At 42.8% G+C, this 23,911-nt stretch overlaps 1 pseudogene; it reads left to right on the forward strand.

Annotated features, from left to right (window-relative positions):
* Positions 1-1,332: 1,332 nt before the first annotated feature.
* LOC138299911 (histone-lysine N-methyltransferase SMYD3 pseudogene) overlaps positions 1,333-23,911 on the forward strand; it is a 73,159-nt pseudogene continuing 50,580 nt past the window's right edge.

A 23,911-nucleotide genomic window follows, 5' to 3' on the forward strand; every position in this document is an offset into this window, starting at 1 on the left:
AGATTTGTTTAAGAAAGTCCACCGAAAGAAAAAATGTTAAAATCATTTATTATGTGTTAAACGTTTAAGTTATGAACAGAAATAATTTTCATGAATTTATTAATTAACATATGTATTTTCTAATACAAAATGTATTTTTTTTTTAAAGTAAAATAATATTTTTTTGCATTAGACTAAATTTTTATATAGTAAAATGGTAAAATATATGAATTTAATTTAACTATTTCCTACCAGGTTCTATTTTAAGTCCTGTACCAGTTATTGGCCATGTGTGGTGCTGGGAGGATTTCAGCTTTGAGGTGGAGTACATTAACAACTGTTTGGGTCTTTTTTGGGTGTAGTAAGTACAGAAGTGTAGTTTAAAAATAGGACTGGGCTTACACTTTTGTGGGTGGGTGGGTGTCTGTCCCTAAACCCCTACATTTAACTCCTCATCACTCCTCCCTAAAACCCTTCCACTTAGTTGTAATTACTCCCCATTTTCCAGCCACTGCCCCTTGCCTCTCATATTTACTACTAAAATGTATGAGTGCAGAGACCTCTACCGTTTGGGCGTAAAGGAAAGGAGAGGGGGAGGTATATAACTCTGTGCGAAGGTTAGTGAATAGCATTTTGTTGTACCTTAGTAGTACTGCTAAATATAGTACAAAATGCAGTTTGTGAATAGGCCCCAAAATGCAGCTTTCTTTTCTAGATATATACGCACCTCAGAGTAAAATTGGACCTTGTTAATTTCAGATGTTTTATTGAATTCTCTTATGAATCTCCGTAGTAAAGGAAAATTAAATATGCCTAGCTTTGTTCTCCCAAAATGATTAAAGTGCCTTATAAAATAGAATCTCTAGCTGCTCTTTTATTTATAGTTGGCTTGGCATGGCTCTGGTTACCGGATGTGAATCGGGGATTGCAAGAGTAGCTTGCATAGTGGAAAGAGTGAAATGCCACCTATAAGAAGCAATACAAAAACCAGCAGTATTTTCGTCTAACAAAAGCTGCATTTCAACCTACCATGGCTCTCATAATAAGCGGCAGAGTCAGAGCTCTCACGTTTCCCAGGTCTATGCGTGAGTAGCTTATCCAGGGCAGGTTTTTGCTTTGCTCTCAGGGCCTCTATTCCTGTTAATGCTATTGTACAATCAGTACTACAAGTCCCAGAATGCTAAACAAAAAACGTGAACGCGATTAGCTACTCATGCTTGGAAACTGTAAACGCGAGAGTTCTGCAGAGCACATGGAACCCTTTTTTGAGAGCCTTAGAACTGTTCAGCTGACCCTCACATGACTTGCCCGCCCGTCATTTAGTTCATCATTGCCCCTCAGCAACCCTGGGCTCACCCACTGCACCCCTTCACCCCACACTGCTCTTGCTTTCCTTTATATCCTGTCGGTCTACCATGTCCCCGTAATAAATCCTAACTGTGCAGCCTAATTGAGTTTATTTGTGCAACTTTCTAAACCTGCACTAGTCCCTTGCGTTCTAAACCGAAGGACTACTGGGACTGAAAAGCGGACACAACAGAGCCTTCTCGTTTTCCCCGTTTGGCACACACTTAGGGCGTGACTTAACCTGTTTACAACTTGATGTAAGTTAATTCTGATAAAATAATATGAAAGCTAAAGTGTCGATTAAACGGCAGCTAGGTGAATGGAAACGTACGCACTATTCACAGTAGAACCCCCGCATTAAATAATAGTTAAGGTAAAGCTTGTTGCATTTTCAATTGAGTACTTATATATTTCTTTCGGATAAGAAACGAAAGGCGCCACATAAGTTTCGGTTTCGTTTCTCCGCCTTCAGGAATGACGTAGCAGGCAGTCGCATTTATAGGATGATATGCGACTCAGAGCAGACAAGAGAACGGAAGCGGGGAGAAGAAATAACACGAGAGCAGCGGACAAGAGGAGTGGAAGCGCGATCGGGCAGGAGAGGTAAGTGAGTATTGGGGCGGGGCAGTCACAAGAAAGAGGGAAGGCGACAATAGCGGAAAGGGAATGTGAGCACATCACTTGCGAAATTCACAATGCGGAGGATTCAATGTGTTCCATCTCAGTAAAGCCCCTCAGGGGCATGAAACACGAAACCATTTTGCAGTTGCAAACTTTGCAGTTTGCATTATCACATGGACAACAAAACGTACACAAGCATTTGCAATGCAATGAGGTCTCGCATTTGTCTGAGTTAGAGCTATTGGCATTGTAGATTCATAACTGTACCTTTCTTGCCACATAACTTGGTCAACCTTGCCTCATAATTTCGACTTTTCCTGCCATATAATTCCAGTGGTCCAGCATATAACTAAAGCACTTCAATTTACCTTCTTCCTCTATCTGCAGCAAAAAATGAAAATGTTGCCATTTAGCATCCTAATTTTAATCTGCCATGCTAATTCAAATAAAATACCTCTTTCACCACCGAGCCATCAGAGTTGCTGGCTGGCTAACCCATTTCCCCAAGAAAAGACACGAGACAGGCACAGAGGAAAAATAAACTGGAAGGGTCACCCAAACATATCAAGAGTGTTCGAACAGTCCTAGTCTAATAAGCATGTTAAATTGGCCTGAATGATGGTCATACTTGTAATAAGGAGAGATTATTACAACATATGCAATTATAATTTAAACCTTAATCAGAAATAAACTGTTAGCATTAGACTGTAGTGCTCAAAACAGCACCTAGAGGGCCTCATAACAAAAATATAATTTGCAAGAAACATGGTCATATAACGAAATTGTTAGCTCCTACCCCATGAAAAAAACAGGAGAAAATAATGCAGTGTAACCAGATATTTAGCCCCTACAGGACATTTTCAGGACTAGAAGGCCTACTACAATGACATTACAAATAAGGCCTTTAAAATATATCTTCTCTTAACTGTAAAACAAAAGCGCTAGCCTTGAACAAATCTTAAAAGACATGGAATGGTGGGAGTGGTTATTATGTTGAAGTCCCCACCAACATAGTTTGGGGACCCAAAGATGATCTAGTCAGAAAAAGCATATTGTGGTCAATATTTGAAAGGTGTTCTCATTGTCCTGGGACCACCACAGGTTGTGTTATGAGCTAAAATGTTTTATAAAAGTAATGGCCTGCAAAGCATTATGGGGCAAGTTTCCGTGCCCCAAATATTTTAGTATGTTAATATGACTGTAATGCTTAGAGCAGCCCCTAGAGGACACCACAATGAAAATAGCATTTGTAAGAAACATGGTCACGTAACTACATAGTTAGCCCAGAGAAAATGGCAATAAATAATGCAGAGTAACCATATATGTAGCCCACAGAGGGCATTTTTCATTACATATTTGTAGGAGTAACAGGTCTACAGTAATGATATTACAAACAATGCCCTTAAAACACAAGCTATTCCCAGGTGGAAAAGAAAAGTTCCAGCCATGAGAACACTTAAAAAGACATTGACTGGTTGGAGGGGTTATTAGTTTAGGATCCCCACTAACATAGGGTGGGGACCCAGACAGAAAGAACATTGTGGTGGTGGTCCCATTGTTCTAGGACCACCACAGGCCGAGTTATGGGCAAAAATGTTATAAAAAAACAATGCTTGCAAAGCATTACGGGTCGAGTTATCCAAGTGCAGTGAATATTGAAGAATTGGCTTTGCCTCTGTACCGAGAAGGCCACTTTCACTTTGAGGATTTCTGTTTTATGTAAAGCATTTACCAATTTCAAGTGTTTTTGAAGGGTAGAGCCACAAGAAATGACTCTGATTAGGTAACTGTGAACAATATGATCAGCGCTTTAATACCACCCATCGAGCTCATGCTGTTGTGAATATTCGGGCTGTGAGCACCCTGGCTTCCATGCAGCATGAAGGGGAGCGACAAAAAAGAAAATTGCCCACAATTAAGTATATTGGCAGTAGTGCAAAAATCCATGTAACGGGCAGTCTGCAAGATGTGGCAAAAACAGCCTCAAGGTGGGACAAACGTAAAGCAATTATGAATGACACATGATTTATATAAGGCAAGCCTATGAACGAGTGAAAGTGATGGGAGTGACATGGACGTGGTTAAAACCCCTCAATACTTACAACAGGTCAAAGCACTTGTGCGCTTGACCTAAAAAACAGCAATTACTGCTGGGCAAACATCGGTGTCAAGAGTGTGTTGGTTTGTCCCACAGCGAAATGTTGGCAAATCACTGGTGAACAATACGGTTAGAGGCCATCTGTGTGAGTTTGAGTTGTGAGTGCATATTAATGACTGACCATGAATGAGAGTTCTGGAGTTGAAGGCAGTGTGAGTTTCTCACAATCCTGGTCAGTGGGCCCTAAAGGTGTTCAGATAAAAAAGTGCATCCGATCCTTGGCTTATCGGCAGAGTCCAGAGTGCATTGGGCATATATGTACCAACTGTAACTGTGAGTCAATGGGAAAGTGTACAAAAGAAGTATAAGGCTGAACAAATCTCGATAGTGCCAAGGAAAAAGAGAATGCAGCGCTTACAGGTGAATTAGTGGGTCATGAGTGTGTGGGTGTCAGGTTAAAAGGATGAGATGAAAGGAAGTATGTGCAAAATGAGAGAGTAAAACGACAGTGCTGAAGAGAAAAGAAACACGGAGAAGGAGGATTTCAGAATGATGTGACTACAAAAAGGGTGGGTCTAGGAGACCGAAAGACTGCAAAGGAATGTGGTATGAAAGGCAGAACAGGAGTGACAGAGACATTCTGAGGGCCACTGCCCTTTTTAGAAATGATACATTCTCAATGCTAATTATTCACAACAAAGTACTTGTTGTTAGTGCTAATAAGCATTGGCATGGTCAATAGGTCTAACTTGTTTTAAGTGCATGCACATTATTGTGTTACATCTGTGGATGCAATAACAGAAAACTCAAATAGTGGCATTCAAATTCTGGTCAGGTGGCATGCTGTGTAATTTTTGTTTACATGTCCTGAGTCACATCCTTGATTGTATAGGGCAAGTCTCTTCAAAAAGCTTCTTAGTTGTTTACCAAGCCACCCATTTAGAGACCCTGTACCCCTCCCTTTTCATCCCACTTAAAGCACTGGTAAAAGTACAAAGCTGCCAGAGTCCTTTTTATTTGCACTCATTAAAAACGAATATTCCTTGAATACTCACATTTTATTAATATTTTAGATGTTTTGGGGGCAATTGTAGGAAGGCATGTTAGAGTAAGTAAAAGAGTACTTCAAAATGCCGTTGTGACTGAGCTCCAAAGTATTTGATTCCTTTCCTTATAGGATACAGCTTCAAGACAGGGGTGTAATGCAGGCCCCTGGAACCCCAGTGGGACAGAGGCCCCCCTAGCCACTTAAGGGTTCCAAGACCATCAGAGGGTCCCATTCAGCCCAAGTTCAATTCATATCTGTGACATATGGGAGATGTGGGGCCTCTCATCACATTTTACAGGGGGCACCATCATTTAACGCTACTTTACTACTTCAAGATTCCCACTGAAATGCTCAGAGACTCATTACATGATGTTTGTGCATTTAGAGACTAAGCTAATGCTGTGACCAAAAAGTGTCTTTTTATGAATTTCTGAGTACCACACAGTTTCAGAAAGTAGACGTATGCGCGGCCATCTTCCCACTCTTGCTTTCATTGCCCACACTTAGACAAATACAAACATTTTGACAATCCAGAGATTATAGAGGATGGTTGTCCTCTGGTTTTTCCTTTGTTTTGTTTTTTCATACATGCAGCTCACTCTGCAAGTGCTTTTTGTTGCATTTACAGCACCCCCTCAAGCAGAGTCACACTGTACTGTTTTAAAATTCCCTTTAATTTCAAAGTGTGTAATTGCACTGAAAACATCTAAGGTGCTACCAGAACTCCTTGGGAACACAAGGGCAGCTGAAGAGTGCTGCCTATGGGGATGAGTTAGCGCTTCTAGGGAGAGTTTGCGCTGCGAGGCAAGATGAATTACAACACATTGCTCCAGAAACATCTCTTCAATAGTTCTTACACTGTTCGCCAAGCACGCTTGGTTGACGTGTGGTGCATTGGCACCTCTGGCAGAGTGACTCCAAGGGAGAGAGGAGTTCAACTGTTGCTACAGCCCATTCTGCAAAAGCGCGAAATCAAAACATAAGCGGGAAAAAAACCACTCAACCTCTCAAAACAATTGACTTTCGTGTCCCTTTAAAACATTAATTGAACAGGAGGTCGATGCAAATGCCCTAGGGTTAGGTACCCACTATATACCAAGTTAATTGTCATCTTTTGACATAAGTGCCCACGAGCAAAACCAAAAAATAAATTAGTTAAAACTGAGAAAAGACGACCTGACAAAATAAAATACATTTAGCTTTAAAGTAATTAAACTTTTCAATTTTGTTTGTCCTGCTGGGCATGTTTTTGCCAGTCACAAGTCTTTTGTTTGCAGGGCACTGGAAGTTAGAACAAAATTGTACCTCAGTCACGTCGGGAGTGGTGGACAGGCACTAATTAAGTTGAAATCAATTAGTGCTTGATCCCTTCTCCAGACAGAGGAACATAAATTATGCCAGATATGCCTTCACATCATTACGAGGCTGTAAAGAAGAGTGCCACTCACACCAACAAATGATGAGCAACAATCAGGCTCCAAGCCCTGTACTGAATACAACAGTATCTTGCATGCAAGAAGCATGCGCAAGCGCATGCACTCGCAGGATGGATGCTAACAATCCACTATGTTATTTGCTAAATCGCGGTCCAAATCTCAAAATAGGTTAATCGACACGTTGCAAATCAAAATTAGGAAGGGTCATTGAAAGGCTTTCCCTCCTCAAAGTCAATGGTGATGAGATGTATCAGTTGTTTGTGACCCAAACGGGAAACAATTGTTTTTATAGTAGCGCCATTAACTGCCAGGTATTCAGTTTGCTTATGTGTGACATTTTTTGTGGTTTTACCATAATTATGAGTGACATACAGCTTCTAAGAATGTGACACTTTGAGTGACACTTTCTTGTAAGCAAAAAATAAATTTTTGAAAGTACAACCTTTTGAGCAATGAGAAGCTTTAAACAAGCATTTGCAATGAAATAGGTATTGCATTTGCTTGAGTTAGAGCTATTGGTATTGTAAATGCATAACTAGACTTTTCTTGCCACATACATTGGTCAACCCTCCTGCATAATTTGGTCTTCTCTGCCCCAATTCCAGTGGCCCTGCATATAACTAAAGCACTTCCATTTACCTTCTTCCTCTATCTGCAGCAAAATGTAAAAATCCTGCCATTAATTATTATATATTTTTATATTATTATTCTGGGGTCCTCCCCAACCTAGTGTGGTGACCCAGAGATGACGTAGACAGAAAGATCACTTTGTGCAGTGAGTTATGGGCAGAACTTTTTGTAAAAGGAATGCCCCTTAACCCCTTCGCTGCCAGGCCTTTTCCCCCTCCTGTGCCAGGCCTTTTTTTGCCTATTTGGGGCAGTTCGCGCTTAGGCCCGCATAACTTTTTGTCCACATAAGCTAACCAAGCCAAATTTGCGTCCTTTTTTTCCAACATCCTAGGGATTCTGGAGGTACCCAGACTTTGTGGGTTCCCCTGAAAGAGGCCAAGAAATTGGCCAAAATACAGGGAAAATTTCGTTTTTTTCAAAAAAATTGGAAAAAGTGGCTGCAGAAGAAGGCTTGTGGTTTTTCCCCTGAAAGTGGCATCAACAAAGGGTTTGCGGTGCTAAACTCAGCAGCTTCCCAGCTTTCAGGAACAGGCAGACTTGAATCAGAAAACCCAATTTTTCAACACAATTTTGGCATTTTTCTGGGACATACCCCAATTTTGCAATTTTTTGTGCTTTCAGCCTCCTTCCAGTCAGTGACAGAAATGGGCATGAAACCAATGCTGGATCCCAGAAACCTAAATATTTCTGAAATGTAGACAAAATTCTGAATTCAGCAAGGGGTCATTTGTGTAGATCCTACAAGGGTTTCCTACAGAAAATAACAACTGAAAAAGAAAAATATTGAAATTTAGGTGAAAAAAACATAAATGTTTCTCTACGTTTTACTCTGTAACTTTTCCCTGCAATGTCAAATTATCGAAAGCAATATACCGTTACGTCTGCTGGACTCCTCTGGTTGCGGGGATATATAGGGCTTGTAGGTTCATCAAGAACCCGAGGAACCCAGAGCCAATAAATGAGCTGCACCCTGACGTGCGTTTTCATTCTATACCGGGTATACAGCAATTCATTTGCTGAAATATAAAGAGTAAAAAATTGCTATCAAGAAAACCTTTGTATTTCCAAAAAGGGCACAAGATAAGGTGTTAAGGAGCAGTGGTTATTTGCACATCTCTGAATTCCGGGGTGACCATACTAGCATGTGAATTACAGGGCTTTTCTCAAATAGATGTCTTTTTTACACACTCTCCTATATTTGGAAGGAAAAAATGTAGAGAAAGACAAGGGGCAATAACACTTGTTTTGCTAATCTATGTTCCCCCAAGTCTCCCGATAAAAATGATACCTCACTTGTGTGGGTAGGCCTAGCGCCTGCGACGGGAAACGCCCCAAAGCGCAACGTGGACACATCCAAATTTTTGGAAGAAAACAGAGGTGTTTTTTGCGAAGTGCCTACCTGTAGATTTTGGCCTCTAGCTCAGTTTCTCAGGGAAACCTACCAAACCTGTGCATTTCTGAAAACTAGAGACCTAGGGGAATCCAAGGAGGGGTGACTTGCGGGGCTCGGACCAGGTTCTGTTACCCAGAATCCTTTGCAAACCTCAAAATTTGGCTAAACAAACACATGTTCCTCACATTTCTGTGGCAGAAAGTTCTGGAATCTGAGAGGAGGCAAAAATTTCCTTCCACCCAGCGTTCCCCCAAGTCTCCCGATAAAAATGATACCTCACTTGTGTGGGTAGGCCTAACGCCCGCTACAGGAAACGCCCCAAAGCGCAACGTGGACACATCCAAATTTTTGGAAGAAAACAAAGGTGTTTTTTGCGAAGTGCCTACCTGTAGATTTTGGCCTCTAGCTCAGCCGGCACCTAGGGAAACCTACCAAACCTGTGCATTTCTGAAAACTAGAGACCTAGGGGAATCCATGGAGGGGTGACTTGCGGGGCTCGGACCAGGTTCTGTTACCCAGAATCCTTTGCAAACCTCAAAATTTGGCTAAAAAAACACATGTTCCTCACATTTCTGTGGCAGAAAGTTCGGGAATCTGAGAGGAGACACAAATTTCCTTCCACCCAGCGTTCCCCCAAGTCTCCCGATAAAAATGATACCTCACTTGTGTGGGTAGGCCTAGCGCCCTCGACAGGAAATGGCCCAAAACACAACCTGGACACATCACATTTTTTCATAGAAAACAGGGCCTACCTGTGGATTTTGGCCTCTAGCTCAGCCGGGCCCGGGGGGGCAGAAATGGCCTAAAATAAATTTGTCCCCCAACCCCTCTGCCCCCCCGGGAGCGACCCTTGCCTATGGGGTCGCTCCCCCTGCGTGACATTGGTGCCAAAAAAAAAATCCCCGGTGCCTAGTGGTTTCTGCCCCCCTTGGGGGCAGATTGACCTACAATCGGCCAATCTGCCCCCAAGGGGGGCAGAAATGGTCTAAATACAATTTGCCCCCCAGGGGAGCGACCCTTGCCTAATGGGTCGCTCCCCATCTCTACAAAAACAAACAAAAAAAAAAAAAACACAAAAAAAACAATTTGCCCTGGCGCCTAGAGGTTTCTGCCCCCCCTAGGGGCAGATCGGCCTAAGACCAATTGGCAGATCTGCCCCCAGGGGGGGCAGAAATGGCCTAAAATAAATTTGCCTCCCCACCCCCCCGGGGAGCGACCCTTGCCTACAAGGTCGCTCCCCTTGCGTGACGGCGCAAAAAAAAGATCCCTGGTGCCTAGTGGTTTCTGCCCCACTTGGGGGCAGATTGACCTACAATCGGCCAATCTGCCTCCAAGGGGGGCAGAAATGGTCTAAATACAATTTGCCCCCAGGGGAGCGACCCTTGCCTAATGCGTCGCTCCCCATCTCTAAAAAAACAAACGAACAAAAAAAAAAAATCCACACAAAAAAAAAATTGCCCTGGCGCCTAAAGGTTTCTGCCCCCAGGGGGGCAGAAATGGCCTAAAATAAATTTGCCCCCCCCCCCGGGGAGCGACCCTTGCCTGCAAGGTTGCTCCCCTTGCGTGACGGCGCAAAAAAAATATCCCTGGTGCCTAGTGGTTTCTGCACCCCTTGGGGGCAGATTGACCTACAGTCGGCCAATCTGCCTCCAAGGGGGGCAGAAATGGTCTAAATACAATTTGCCCCCAGGGGAGCGACCCTTGCCTAATGCGTTGCTCCCCATCTCTAAAAAAAAAAAACAAACAAAAAAAAACCCACAAAAAAACTATTTGCCCAGGCGCCTAGAGGTTTCTGCCCCCCCTGTGGGCAGATCGGCCTAATACCAATAGGCCGATCTGCCCCCAGGGGGGGCAGAAATGGCCTAAAATAAATTTGCCCCCCTCACCCTCCCCCCGGGGAGCGACCCTTGCCTACAAGGTCGCTCCCCTTGCGTGACCGCGCAAAAAAAAGATCCCTGGTGCCTAGTGGTTTCTGCCCCCCTTGGGGGCAGATTGGCCTCATATAAATAAGCCAATCTGCCCCCAAAGGGGGCAGAAATGGCCTAAATACAATTTGCCCCTCCAGGGGAGCGACCCTTGCCTAAGGGGACGCTCCCCATCTGTAAAACACAACAACAACAAAAATCCCTGGTGCCTAGTGGTTTCTGCCCCCCGTGGGGGCAGAGCGGCCTAATAAAAATAGGCTGATCTGCCCCCATGGGGGGGCAGAAATGGCCTAAAATAAATTTGCCCCCCAAGGGAACGACCCTTGCCTAAGGGGTCGCTCCCCTTACGTGAAAAACAAACAAACAAAAAAAACTCCCTGGTGTCTAGTGGTTTCTGCCCCCCTTGGGGGCAGATTGGCCTCATATAAATAAGCCAATCTTCCCCCAAAGGGGGCAGAAATGGCCTAAATATAATTTCCCCCCTATGGGAGCGACCCTTGCCTAAGGGGTCGCATCCCACACCTAAAACACAAAAGAAAACAAAAAAAACAAAAGTATCCCTGGTGTCTAGAGGTTTCTGCCCCCACTGGGGGCAGAAAAGGCCTTAAAAAAAAAAATGACCCCCTGGGAGCGACCCTTGCCCAAGGGGTCGCTCCCTTCTGTCAATTTCATATAAAAAAAAAAAATCCCTGGTGTCTAGTGGGGTTTCAAAAGCCGGATTGCAAGCAGTCCGGCTTTTGAAACCCTCGGAGAGACTTCAAAGGGAAGGAAATACATTTCCTTCCCTTTGAAGCCCCTCCGGGCCTCCCCCACGTGATCGAAAGAGAAATGCTGAGCATTTCTCTTTCGATCGCGCTGGAAGCAGAGCTTCCAGCGCGATGGGGGAGGTTGTGTGATTGTCAGCGCGCGCTGACGTCACAGGGGGGTGGGGGGTGGTCAGGGGTTGAAGGGGAAGGGATTCCCCTGTCAGCCCTGACCTAGGGTGGTGGGGGGGGCGGCCCTCGGGAGGAGCGCTTGCGCTTCTCCCGAGGGCAGCATTCAGGACGTAATGGTTACGTCCATGGCGCCACACGGGCGCTGCCATGGACGTAACCATTACGTCCCTGGCGGGGAAGGGGTTAAAGCATTTAAAGCATTATGGGGCGAGTTTCTGAGTGCAGCGAATATTGTAGTATCTTGATTGTAATGCTCAGAACAGCCCCTAGCGGGCACCATTAGAAAAATAAGATTTGTAAGAAACATGGTCATGTAACTATATAGTCGGGTCCTACAGAGCAAAGCCACAGAAACACAATGGCATATATTTAGCCCCATATGGCGTAGTGCATTACACATTTTAGGCCTACTTGAATAATATTACAAACATGACCCTTAAAACACAAACTACTGTCAGCTCTAAAATAAAAGTTCCAGTTATGAGAAAACTTAAAAAGATACTGGCTGGTGGGAGGGGTTATTGGTCCATTGTCCAAGGACCACAACACAGTGAGTTATGAGCAACAATGTGTTATAAAAGGAATGCGCAAAGCATTATGGGGTGATTTTCCGAGTGCAGCGAATATTGTAGTATCTTGATTGTAGTGCTCAGAACAACCACTAGGGTCTTTTTAACACAGAGACAGAAAGACAAGTGCCTTGATGCAAGTCAACAGCACTGGAGTGGAGAGGAGTTGTTACATACTGAGCACCAGCTCTGCTGTTTACCTTGAAAAAGGCTCCTTTAGCAAGGCACAAGTCTTACAGAATGAGATATAGCTGAGCTCTTTACAGTCGGGTAACACTCCAATTCGCCATGCATGTTACAGCTTAAAAACAGCTCAGTTCCTTTTACAAGCCAACATTCAAACATCCAAAGTATACATAAAGAGCTAATTTACGTAGTGTACACTACAGAACAATACCAAAAACAATTTTAGGGAGACAAAACTAGGGAGAATTATGTGGCCCAGTGCATCAATCTCCTTACATGAACATATAACTGAAATAAGATGCACTGTTCAAAACAGTGCATCTCACTACAGAACAGACCCTCTCCTGGCACCAAATATAACACACAGAGATAGCTCAGCTTTGTCCTGCTGAGACAAATGGCACCAGCAGGTCACATCTGTTAGATACAGCGCTGCTGTTTACTTCATGGAACAGCAAGGCACAAGGAAAGATAGTTCTGCAGCTTCTGATAGGAGAGATACTTTAACTAGTCTAAGCGTTACCCTCCGTCACAAAGTTCCGATGAGACACTGGCATAGTCTTGATAAAGGCTAACACCAGAAGCCATATCTGGGAAAGCAAAATGTAGTCAGCATACCAGATGAAAATGTCTCATGTTTATGACTTGCTTAAAGATATATGAAGGGCCCTTAAGTAGAAAGGCCAGGACCATTGTGCATGCAAACTTCACTCTTGCCTGCCTGGAGTGCTTGCAAGAGGCATTAAAAGCACAGTTTGATTCCTATAGTGTTAGACTGATTGTGTACATCCATCTTGCCTTACGTCCTCATCAGCAAACAGTCTTTGCAACTTGTTTTACCACAAGCTGGATTTATTCAAATTGAAAATTGCTCTTTATACGTAATGCAAGTACCCCTTTATAAATGCTCCCTTAAATTGTACACAGCTCCTGGGCAACAGTTTCCCTCCCTGGATGTATCCTTGTTAATGTTAAATCCTCAAACATCAAATCCTGCCTCCAGGTGAAAGTTGTAAGGCAGCAATCATAATGTCCTCATGCTCGTGACAGGGCATCATAGTCAAGAGATTTTAATTTCGAAACATATGGATTATCCAAAAAGCCAAAGTGAATAGAAGCAACATACAACAGCTGATCACGCGTGATGGAGAGGATTATCTGCCAGTATGGTCTCATTAGTCATATTTGAAAAGCTCTAGAACACATAAGTACATCCGCTGAGGTCTATAGAAGACTACAGTAAGCCACAGAAGCCATTAGGAATCTCGCAGTTTTGAAGGAAATATACCATTGGAAAGTGGCTGTGAATAGAATAAAGTAAACCTGTCCTTACAGGATGTCGTCTTAAAATCGCTGCAGAGTTTCAAGATGAGAGCGCATGGAGTCTACAGACTGCCTGCTGATCTACCTCTTGGGATCTATCTGCAGTTTTTTCTGCCTTTCCAGCGAGTGGACATATCCACCAATCACACTCGGCCCACATTACGTTCAAAATGCACAAGTGAAAGCACAGGGTACCCAAACACAAAAGCCAGAAAAGAACGTTGCCTGGGATTTCAGCAGTTTACAGACAGAAAAGCGTTGATCACATGATGCTGTGTTGCCCTTTTCTCATCAACTACAAACTAACCTTTCCCAAGGGTGTGATGAGGGCCACTGCCAACCCTGCATCGCAGGGTGGGGGCAATTGTTCAGGGGTCCCTTGGCCTTGGGGGGAAAAGAAGGGGTGGCATTCAACCCGAGCTCAGTGAATATCTTTGATAAATGCGAGACTCTGTGGCCTCTCTTCACATTCTGCAGAGGGTGCCTGTCTTTTTGTGTTACTTCACTGGTGAGGCTTGCACTGCCTCGAAAAAAATAAAAAACATTCGCAACGTGCAGACTTCATGCATAATGCAAACGGTTTTAATTTTGGGGAGAGTTTGTAAAAATCTCAAAAGCTGGAAATACACAATAGGCTTGGAGACAAATACAAAACTCAGCAAATGTACAATATGTTTAATTACTGATAATTTACATGTGCCACTTTTCTGGATTAAATGCAGCATAATGTAATAAGGCTTGAACTCATTTGGGTCCTAACGTTTCCGAACCTGTTTGGATGTTGGAACTCTGAATGGAGGTAGGTCAACTGAAATCTAGGTACTATAAACACCTGTAGATCTGTGGAACTGAGGTACTTTTAATACTGACACTGCTATGCAGAGGCTGTGTGTGTTTCAGGATCTGCAAAACAGTATTGAATAACCTATTGAATGCTAACTCAATAAACTAGATGTCTAGCCAGGTTGTGTTAAACGCTGTCAAGCCAACATTAAACTATACCACCACCTCGGGTAGGCGTCCTACTTATTCTAGAATTTATGAACAATTACAGACAAGAAATTGTACTCTAGCACACGACTGTCTACGCAATCACAGAAACAACTATTCAAGAACACTACTGTACCAAATGTAAATCTGTTTTACAGATTAAAAAGGACATTCTGGGCAAAGCACTCATGCGTTTAAAAGCCACGCTTTGGGTGCACTGCATTATCTGTACTTCAACAAAGCATCCACGTCAAAGGTTTGAATGTGACTTCCATTACATTCTCTCTTTTTCTTAATTTGCTAATACGCATTCATATTAGTAGGCAATGCATTGTTTTACGTTGGATTGGCAAAAGAAATATTTCGCAGATACCTCTTACACTGTACGCAAAATGGATTGTTCAAAGGATAAACGGAACCACAGAGAAAAACAAACGAGGCAGATAACGAGCAGTGTACTGGAAGCCAGCCACCAGCACACAATCTGTCAAGCACCCCAATTTTGACAGCTCAGCCATGTGAATTACTAAACCTCGGCTACACTTCAGACACGGTGACACACTAAACCACCGATGTTAACATTCTGTCTTAAAAATAGTAGGAAAGTACAAGAAAAAATGAGTTGCGGGAGAGAGGATAGCGGCTGGGATTAAAGGGAAAACCACAACCAGACGGGAGGTGGGGTCATCACACGCTGTAACAGGAGGAAGTGTGTCGGAATGAGATGGCCGACAGTAAGGTTCCCTTAGTGAAATCGCGTGAGAGGGACCTAAGCACACAAAGGGAGGGACATTTTGAAAAATGCACCAATAAAAAGAAAGCATTTAAGACAAGCACAAAAAAAGAATGAATGGCAATAGTTGACGTGGTTGACGTGGCCCATAGTTTAAATACAGCATGTCTTGCAGACTCTGCATGCGTGCTGCCTAGCCTCGACCTAAAAAGGGGGACAAATATACTTGACTGACCTCTAGGAAGCAAGGAATTTCAAAGGACACTGAAACGAACAAATGAAATGGCTTTAAACCCAAAGAAGTATACTGAGAGTAACAAGGGGCAATACGTTTACGCTTCCTGAAAAAAAGAAGATGTTGAAAATGATGCAAAAACTCTATAATTGAATGTCACTACCCTACAGGCCCTCTCTAAGATGTTTGTTGTACATTCTCAGTTATTGCAGTCGTGATTTGGGACCTTATGCCACTATAAATACAGAAGTCACTATTTCTCACTTTGCCAAACAGGGTAAAATTCAGTTTTTCTCTGGTAACACACTCAGAAAATATCAGCAGGGACTCCATGTACCAACTGAGTTTTCATAAAGTAAAAGTAAAACTAACAAGCATTGGTAAATGCATTAAGTTTCGCTTATGTGATAAGCTGTTTTTGTTTGTAGCTTGGTAAACAGTTGTGCAATATAAGTTACTGAAACTATAAAGCGCTGAATAGTAGCCCAATTAAAGCACTGGCTACGTCTAGACCTATTCAAGTGATATTTCTACTAAACTCACCAGGTATTAGGTGTTTTATATTTAAACCCTAAGAATTACAGAAATTTGTACAGATGTTTTGCTGTCTTTCCATTATTTACCGAATCATGCCTATAGGGTGGCAAATGCATTGCATTAATTAAATTTAAAGCGCGGACACAACGCTTTAGGAAGGCACTAAATAATAATATAAACTCCCTAAGTTGGGCAATAATGAAAAAAGCGTTGTAAATAAGCAAAAGTATCAGAGAAATGGGGACTCAACAGTTAAGGGGATCATCCAACGTTGGGGATAAGCAGAGGAAAAGGCAAAAAAGCCTAAAGCCTTCAGACAGAGGGAACAAACCCTCAAGTATCCGGTTCGAGATATAGCAAAAGGTAACACAATTCAGAGTCTCAAGTGCCCTTAAGAATATGGAAGCTAATCATGGCCCGTAGTATGCAGCAAAGGGCAGCACAACCTTCTTAAAGCAAGCTTGAACTAAGCAAAGCACTGCATCAATCACAAACTTCAGGACGAAGGAAATTAAATCCAATCAGTGTACAAACGCGATTTTTAATGAGGTGACAGGCGTAATTGTAGCTGACCAATTATCCAGTTAGGCGATCCTTACATAACACACTAAGAATTATGGGAGTTGACGTCCCACATCATTACTTGAACCGTAGTGTAAATGTACTCCAATATCAGCTGTTATTTTGAGCCTTTTTTCAATAAAATGGCAAACACTAATAATTATTTGTATAGCTTTTGTGAACAGTATACACTCTAGTGCTGTTATTTTATTGACCCGTACGCTGTAGTGGTGTATTATACTTTTGTCACCACAACTTTTTACTACTGGGGGTAACTATAATCGGACCAGTTGGTATTTTTGATTATGCACGCACTCACCAGATAGTTGGCACCACGGGGTCGGAGAGCAGAATACGCTGCAAACCAGCAACCAGTCCTCTCTGTGGCACTTATTACCATCCCAGGTCGATAATAACCTTGCACTTAACTAATTACGCACATGTCACAAACACTGATATATTGTTCGTAAAGCTTTTGTAAACAATACATACGCAATTACTGTTCGTTCGCTGATATGCACGCTATAGTGATGTATTTTACTTTCATTGCCACTATTTTTTAACAAATAGCGACAACTACAGGCGGACCAGTTGGTACCATTTTTGATTATGCATGCACTCATAAGCCAGTCGGCACTGCAGAGCATGTTTGCATGCACTCATAAGCCAGTCGGCACTGCAGAGCATGTTTTATTTTACCATTAGGCACATTTCAATTATGTTTTGTAATTGTTACTCAGTAGCACCAGGACTCTGGTTACAAGCACGGTTTTGGTTGGTTTTTCTACACCTTCAGCATGTGATTCGACAAGTAGTTTTATAATATTCTCACAGATTGAAATATTATTTATAATCCATTACCTTATAAATTACGGCCAACTCGCCAGGGTTTTCTCCTCGTTAGCTTATCATGCATTTTGTTATTTCTACCCGCAGAATATTGGGCTTATCATGGTCTGGCCTGCTAAATTCTGAAAACACCTGTGAAGATGTGAATTTTCAAAGCATTACTTATTCAGATTACTCTACTGAAACTCGCTGATGGATACACATTGCCATTACTCATCATATGAGTATACTGTGGAGTTTAGCTACAGACGCGATTATATGATGTTCTGGACATTTTTGGAACACGGGTTGGTTATTAATATATATATATATATATATATATATTCTTACTACTTTATTTTTAAAAATATTTCTCTGCTATTTATCATGGGGACTAAGCGCACCAAGGACAATAACGGTGGATGTTATGACTTCTCTTCTCTCCTTATTTCTTAAAAAGACACTTAAGGTGTTTTCTATCCTGACATCTAGCTATCCACATTCGTCTTCACATAAGCTTCATTTCCTATATTAAATATTTGCACATTTGCTGGGTGCACATAACACACCATCTACATACACTTCATATCACATTTGGTGTAGGCATGCCATGTTTCTCACTGGGCAGGCACCTGACCTCTTAGTCAGTGCATGTTTTGTGTATATTAGGTTCATACACATATGTTCATCTTTATACCTTACAGCCTTGTTAAAGTCACTTTGTGACGAAACACGTGTTGGCTGTCAAGTACGAACAACTGTAATAAGGCTGTCAAGTACAAGCAACTGTAATGAAGAACTGTATGGAAGCATGAATGGATTTTAGTTTTTGAAATAAAGGAGATTTTCAACACAAGACGGATCTGTCTGAAACACATATAACCTCTTGGTTCTCTACTGTTCGAATGTACAGAGGGCTTTGATTGTAATGTGTACGTTTTTCACGTATTAAGGAATACATATTTCAACCTGTGAGTAGCAGGGTAGTCAACCCTATAGCACCATTGGTAGACCTTCTGAAATAAGTTTAGTCTACCTGAATACTGTTGGGCACTTATGGGAGGTGCATTCTTTCTGCCATTGCGGCCCTCCAGTATATAACATTTGCAGTGTATGTAATTATTTGTGCTGTGTTTTCATGGCTAATGTGGTTATAACTATCCAGTGACATTCTTCCAGAAGCATTTCAAGGGGTTTGTTTTTATTACATTTCGTTTTTAACGGGCTTTTAAACAGATTTCTGCCAGCAACCCAAGTTGTTTGTCAAATAACCTAATTAATGTCTCCTAGAGACCATAGCTTGAGACGGTTCATGGCTGCTCGCTTAGAATCACAGGCTGCCTGACTCTTTTTGCCACTTGAAAATCAGGTTAAATACAGAGCAGCCATTCCCGACTTGCTCCTCCCCCTCCACCCATGAAAGGGCCCGCAGAGCTGCGGCAACCATGACAGAAATCCCAGGGGTGAAAATGTTGTGGCAGTAAATAAATGGAATCAAGTTGTTACACTGGGAAAATTAAAATTAGCCACCACAGAGGGGACGTGATTTAGAGCTACAGCTGAGCGCATTTGGGGTGCTAGTGCAGAAGGTAAGAAAGTACCGGACAAAGTAATAAAACAAGCACCAGCCTCTGCAACAAAAGTGGAGCACTAGAGTGGGTGCCTGCTTCAGCCCCGGGGGAGACTGGTGAGTGCTGTTGCGATCACAATTCGAGCCTCGGTGTAAGGCACAAAATCCAGTGTTACTGTGCATATCATGTAATCGCCCCTTGCCTGTTAAGCGCTTAATACATTTTCCTTGGGGTTGGTGCCTTATGTAAAGTAGGAAATCATTTTAGAAAAGTTCTGAAACCAAAGTGGATGAACACAGTAATTGGGCCTCGGGACACTTATAAGAGCAAATACATGAGAAAAAAAGCATGGATAAATGCAGGAAATAGTGCTACAGTCAATAGAAACAGATGAAAAGCAAGTGGCAAGCACAGGAATCAATGAAAAGGAAGGAAATCAAGGAGGCAGGATGTGAGCCCCTTTTAAATTAAATTTAAATACAAAAGATTTCACAAGCACAACACAAGCAAAGCGCAGGCAAAACCTAAAAAGGATTAATTTTCCTATCTATTATTTTACCTTGCATGATTTATCTTTTAGGTTATCTTATCATCTAGTTACCTGAAGATGAAATACCAACAAAATAGTTCTGAGATATTTAGCGCTTTAAATAGAGCAAGGTTTTTGACCTGGCCCCAACACTTTGATAGGCATCGCTCCCGTTGCACGCATCTTCAGTGGACTGATCTGCTGACTCGCCTATGCCACCTTATATTGTATTGTGACATTTATATGGGGCTTACTACCCCTATGTGGGTCACTGAGGCGCTTTCCTACGTGGCTAGCACATCTCAATGTGTAGGATGTGAGGATGGAATTGTTTTGTCTTAGTTTTGATCTTGTGTGGGAATTATTGTTTCAACAGTGATGCACTCTTGTTATAATGATTTGAGGCCAGAATCCAAAGTGTGCCTTGGGTCTGTTGTAATAAAGGAAAACATGGTCTTAACGTAGTTTGATCACTTTGGAGAATACCATTTCAAATCTATCTTTAGGTTCTCAGTTTTTAAAAGCAACTAAATTGTATGTATATGTATATAAAAGTTTGTACTAACCCCCAAATCTCAGCAATGTCACATTACATGTGCCTAGAGCTAACATGCCATTTTAATGCACTATGGAAATGTTAAGTACGATAACAAATTGTGTGCACTTGTCCATATAATTAGTAACCTGTGCAATTTACCTAAACTTAAAACATGTATCAGTGCAGTCCCTCACATTACAAACGTATACAAGCATCCAGCAAATTTCTGGAAAACGTACAATTTAAAATAAAGAAACCAAGCAGAACAATATACATTAAAAACTGAATTATAACTCTTACTGCAACAGTGTTTTATGGTGTGCACAAGTTAGAAGAGGACAGGAAGGCACCCCTTGCACCTATAGACCTTGTGCCACTCCTGCTTCACCAGTGCATAAAAGCCCCTTACCAGAATAATAGCACTTTGGTTTATAGGAACTCTTACTTGCAGTTATTTGGTCTCGCTCTTCTTCTTGCATTCTTATTTTCTATGGCTGTCATCAAGTTTCCCAATAGAGGTAGCAAGGCCCTTTGTGAAGCACTCATGCACCATTTAATTAGGGCAGGATTGCATATTAACATTGTTATAATAACATCAGACAACAACTTAAATTTAAATCTCCTTTTCATCCCCACCATTCTCCCTTGACCCCTGGTTTTCACTCCTGCACACCATCCTGCTCATGCTATTCCTTTACACTTCTCACCCAAGCACCCTTTTCTTCTCAATCTCCAAGAGTTGGATTGTCCTGAATTTGGCTCTCCACCCCCGAAACTCCTGCCACCCAGGAAAATCTGGGAGGGAGTTTTAGTGCCCCACCCATCATCATATTGCAACACTGCAATGCAATCTTTCACCTGGCACTGCACCAAATCTTCTCATACCACAGTGAGCCCAACATCCCTTATTTCTAGCACATAGTAAGCATTACCTAGGTTAGGTAGATGTACACTGCCCTAAAGGAACAAGCCTGGTTCTTCCTCCTTGATACCATTGTGCGCCACCACCTTGATGTAGCTGGCCAAACAAAAAAAACGCATTTCCCTGTTGAGCTTCCGTCCTAGCCTTGTCTATGGCCGCATGTTTAATGCCCCCCTCCATTTCCACTGCAGCACAAATTCCGTCCATACCAAACAAGTCCCTGCCAGCTTCTGCTTCAGCAGCAATAAGTCCTGTTGCATGTGATACAGTAAAGTCAAGCCAGCTAACTGATCATTCTCTCCCAGGCATATGAACAGCATGGTGAGGCATCCCCACACAGGCATCCAGTGCCGCCAACCAAAGCAAAAGGTGGCCCCCATCTCATCTCGCTCTTTCCCCCCCCCCCAACAACACCTCATGCCTGCTGCTCTGCAATCCCAGTTTCCGTCCATACAGCTATCTTTCCACATACTTAGCAGCCCAGTGACCGAATGAATGACCCACCATCCAGATCAATGCCTTATGTGTCCCCTGACCGTCCACACACCCTATGGAGAAAAAGGGGGAGGGAGAATAGCATTAGCTGTAAACTCCTGTGTGTCACTTCTCATCCCCCCCCAACCCTCACACAACAAGAATTCAACTTTCATTTCCTGACATACCCTTCACAAAACCTCAACCTCCAGCGACCTATCCTGCAAATCCAAGCCCAGGCCCTATCCAGTTGTGCAGCCACAGTTGCTGCCCCTATCCTCTAGGAATGAGTCCCCAAACTGGCAGGATCTTGCCCTACCTTCTACAAGGCCGCACGCAAAACTGCCAGCAAGTGAGATGCTGTGGCCCTCGCCCCATCGTCGTGGCAAAAAATGTCTTTGTGCCTGCACCCTGGCCATCTTATGAAGCTGCTCCATTCTCTCACTGGACACACATCACCACAACCTTCCTCCTGTAAACATATTGATTTGCTAGGCCTCTGCATTTAAAAACATTCAGCCAGTGCCTTTACTAGTTGTGCCCAGGCATCCGCCCCCAAACACATGTGGAGCTGCACAGCCGATGTTTTCAAAACCGCAAAGGCAGCAGTTTTCTGCCAATGCTGGGGACTGCTGTGGTGGTCTGGGCTGCAGACTTTGAAAACATTGTGCCTGCAGACCCCGTGCCACACTGTGAGCACGAGTTCCAGCAACCGGTTCCGCTGCCTTAATTGTCATTCCAGTGGCACATGCTATGCATTGTAGAGGGGCTAGTCTCTGGTAGTCCCTGAAGGAAAAACAAAGAGTGTCACAGCCTATCAGGCCCTGTGTGGTCATACTGGGGCAGTCACCTTGTCTAAAAACTATAGGCAAAGCACTGCCAGCCTCCCGTCCTCCCAATCCACGTGAGGGCACACTGCATGGGCAAATTAATTTATTTATCCATGCGCCTCGGAGCGCTGACACTCAGAAAACCATGTGGTATGCTCAAATCGCTTTAGGCACTAGCTGGGTTCAATTCTAGTTGGTGATTATGGAAATTCATTCCCCTTGGTACATGCCTAACAGCTCACTGATGGATCTGATAAATACAAGTAAATAAGACACAGTAGCATGCTGCACTCTCCACTAGTAGCATAGGGCATTTACTGTCAGTATACCTGTAGTGCTGCAGCTCCTCATACTAGATGCATTTTGGGGTGGTGGCAGGGCGCTGTGAGATGCACGACTAATGCATTTTAGTGCAGTGACCCGGCCACCACACTAAAATGCATTAGTCTAACCCCTGATGTGTGGCAGTTGCCAGAGCTGTAGTACTGGTTCCTTTAAGGAACACAAGCTTCTTTAAAAACGCGAAAGATTCCTGTTTGTTAATAGAAACGCAGAGATAGTATTCTGCTGTTCTTTGCAAGCCACGTCTGTGTTTGTAGCCAATCGCAGAGTGCAGCAAAAATATACTTATTTAATTTAATGTTCATTATGCAGGCTGTTTTGTGACCCCCTTAGGCTGGATATTTTGCAGTGGGCCAGCTCGCACCCCAAAATTACATATTAGTAGCAAAATGTCAGTGTGAGATTTACTACTACTTTTTGGGACCGGTCTGTTAGCACATCTGGCCCATTATCCTGTTTTTGTATTTGTGTTTTAATGACTCTAGTTTTTCTTTTCAGGTTAGAAAAGCTATTGGTAACATAAGGCAATGTACCAAACTCGACGATGCTGTAATACACCTGGCATGGACAACTTGATTTCTCTGTTTACATACAGTTTTGTTTGCAAACCATGTATTTCTGGAAAACTCTTGAAACCATAGTTGTCAGTTTTTCATTATGAGTGCATTTGGAAGACAATCCATCTAAAATATACATCATCCTGTTGGATATTACTTAAGTAAACGTTCAATTTAAACTGAGCATTATCAGTATGTTAAACAAGTTGCGTAACTTAATATGCACGTTATTACATTCATAGTCAAAGTATGTTATTCATTTCTTGTAGCCAAAAATGTTAGGGCAATACCTTGTGGCCTTTTATGAGAAAGAAACAATCTGATTTTTATGGAGGGTTCTTGAAAGAAAACGTTGTACAGTGTGAACATTTACTTTGAGAGGCCCACACTTACCACATTCTTGCACATTGCAACTAAAAACGTTCTTTTTATTTTTAAAGATTTAATCGTTTTTCAAAACAAAACACAGAAATTAATCACAAGGAAGCAGACAAAGGATCAGTCAGCACAAGGTAAAGTTTACCTGCTTGCTGCCATATCAAAAGTTGATGTGGTCTAGCAGCGGCATTACAAGAAAATGGTGGGGAATGGGAAGATGGGCAGAGCAGAGTAGCAGCCCCTGACCTGGCAATTCCTAGCTGCCGGGGAGCACGTTTTTCGGTCTCTTGAACAGAGCCACGAGGCAGGCTGCGCTATCCGCAGTAAGCCACAGGAGGCGGGGAACATGAGTGAACACTGTCCCTGAGCACATAGCATCAGAGAGCAGGATGGCAT

This window comes from Pleurodeles waltl, chromosome 6 (genome assembly GCF_031143425.1).
Source record: "Pleurodeles waltl isolate 20211129_DDA chromosome 6, aPleWal1.hap1.20221129, whole genome shotgun sequence".
NCBI lineage: Eukaryota > Metazoa > Chordata > Amphibia > Caudata > Salamandridae > Pleurodeles > Pleurodeles waltl.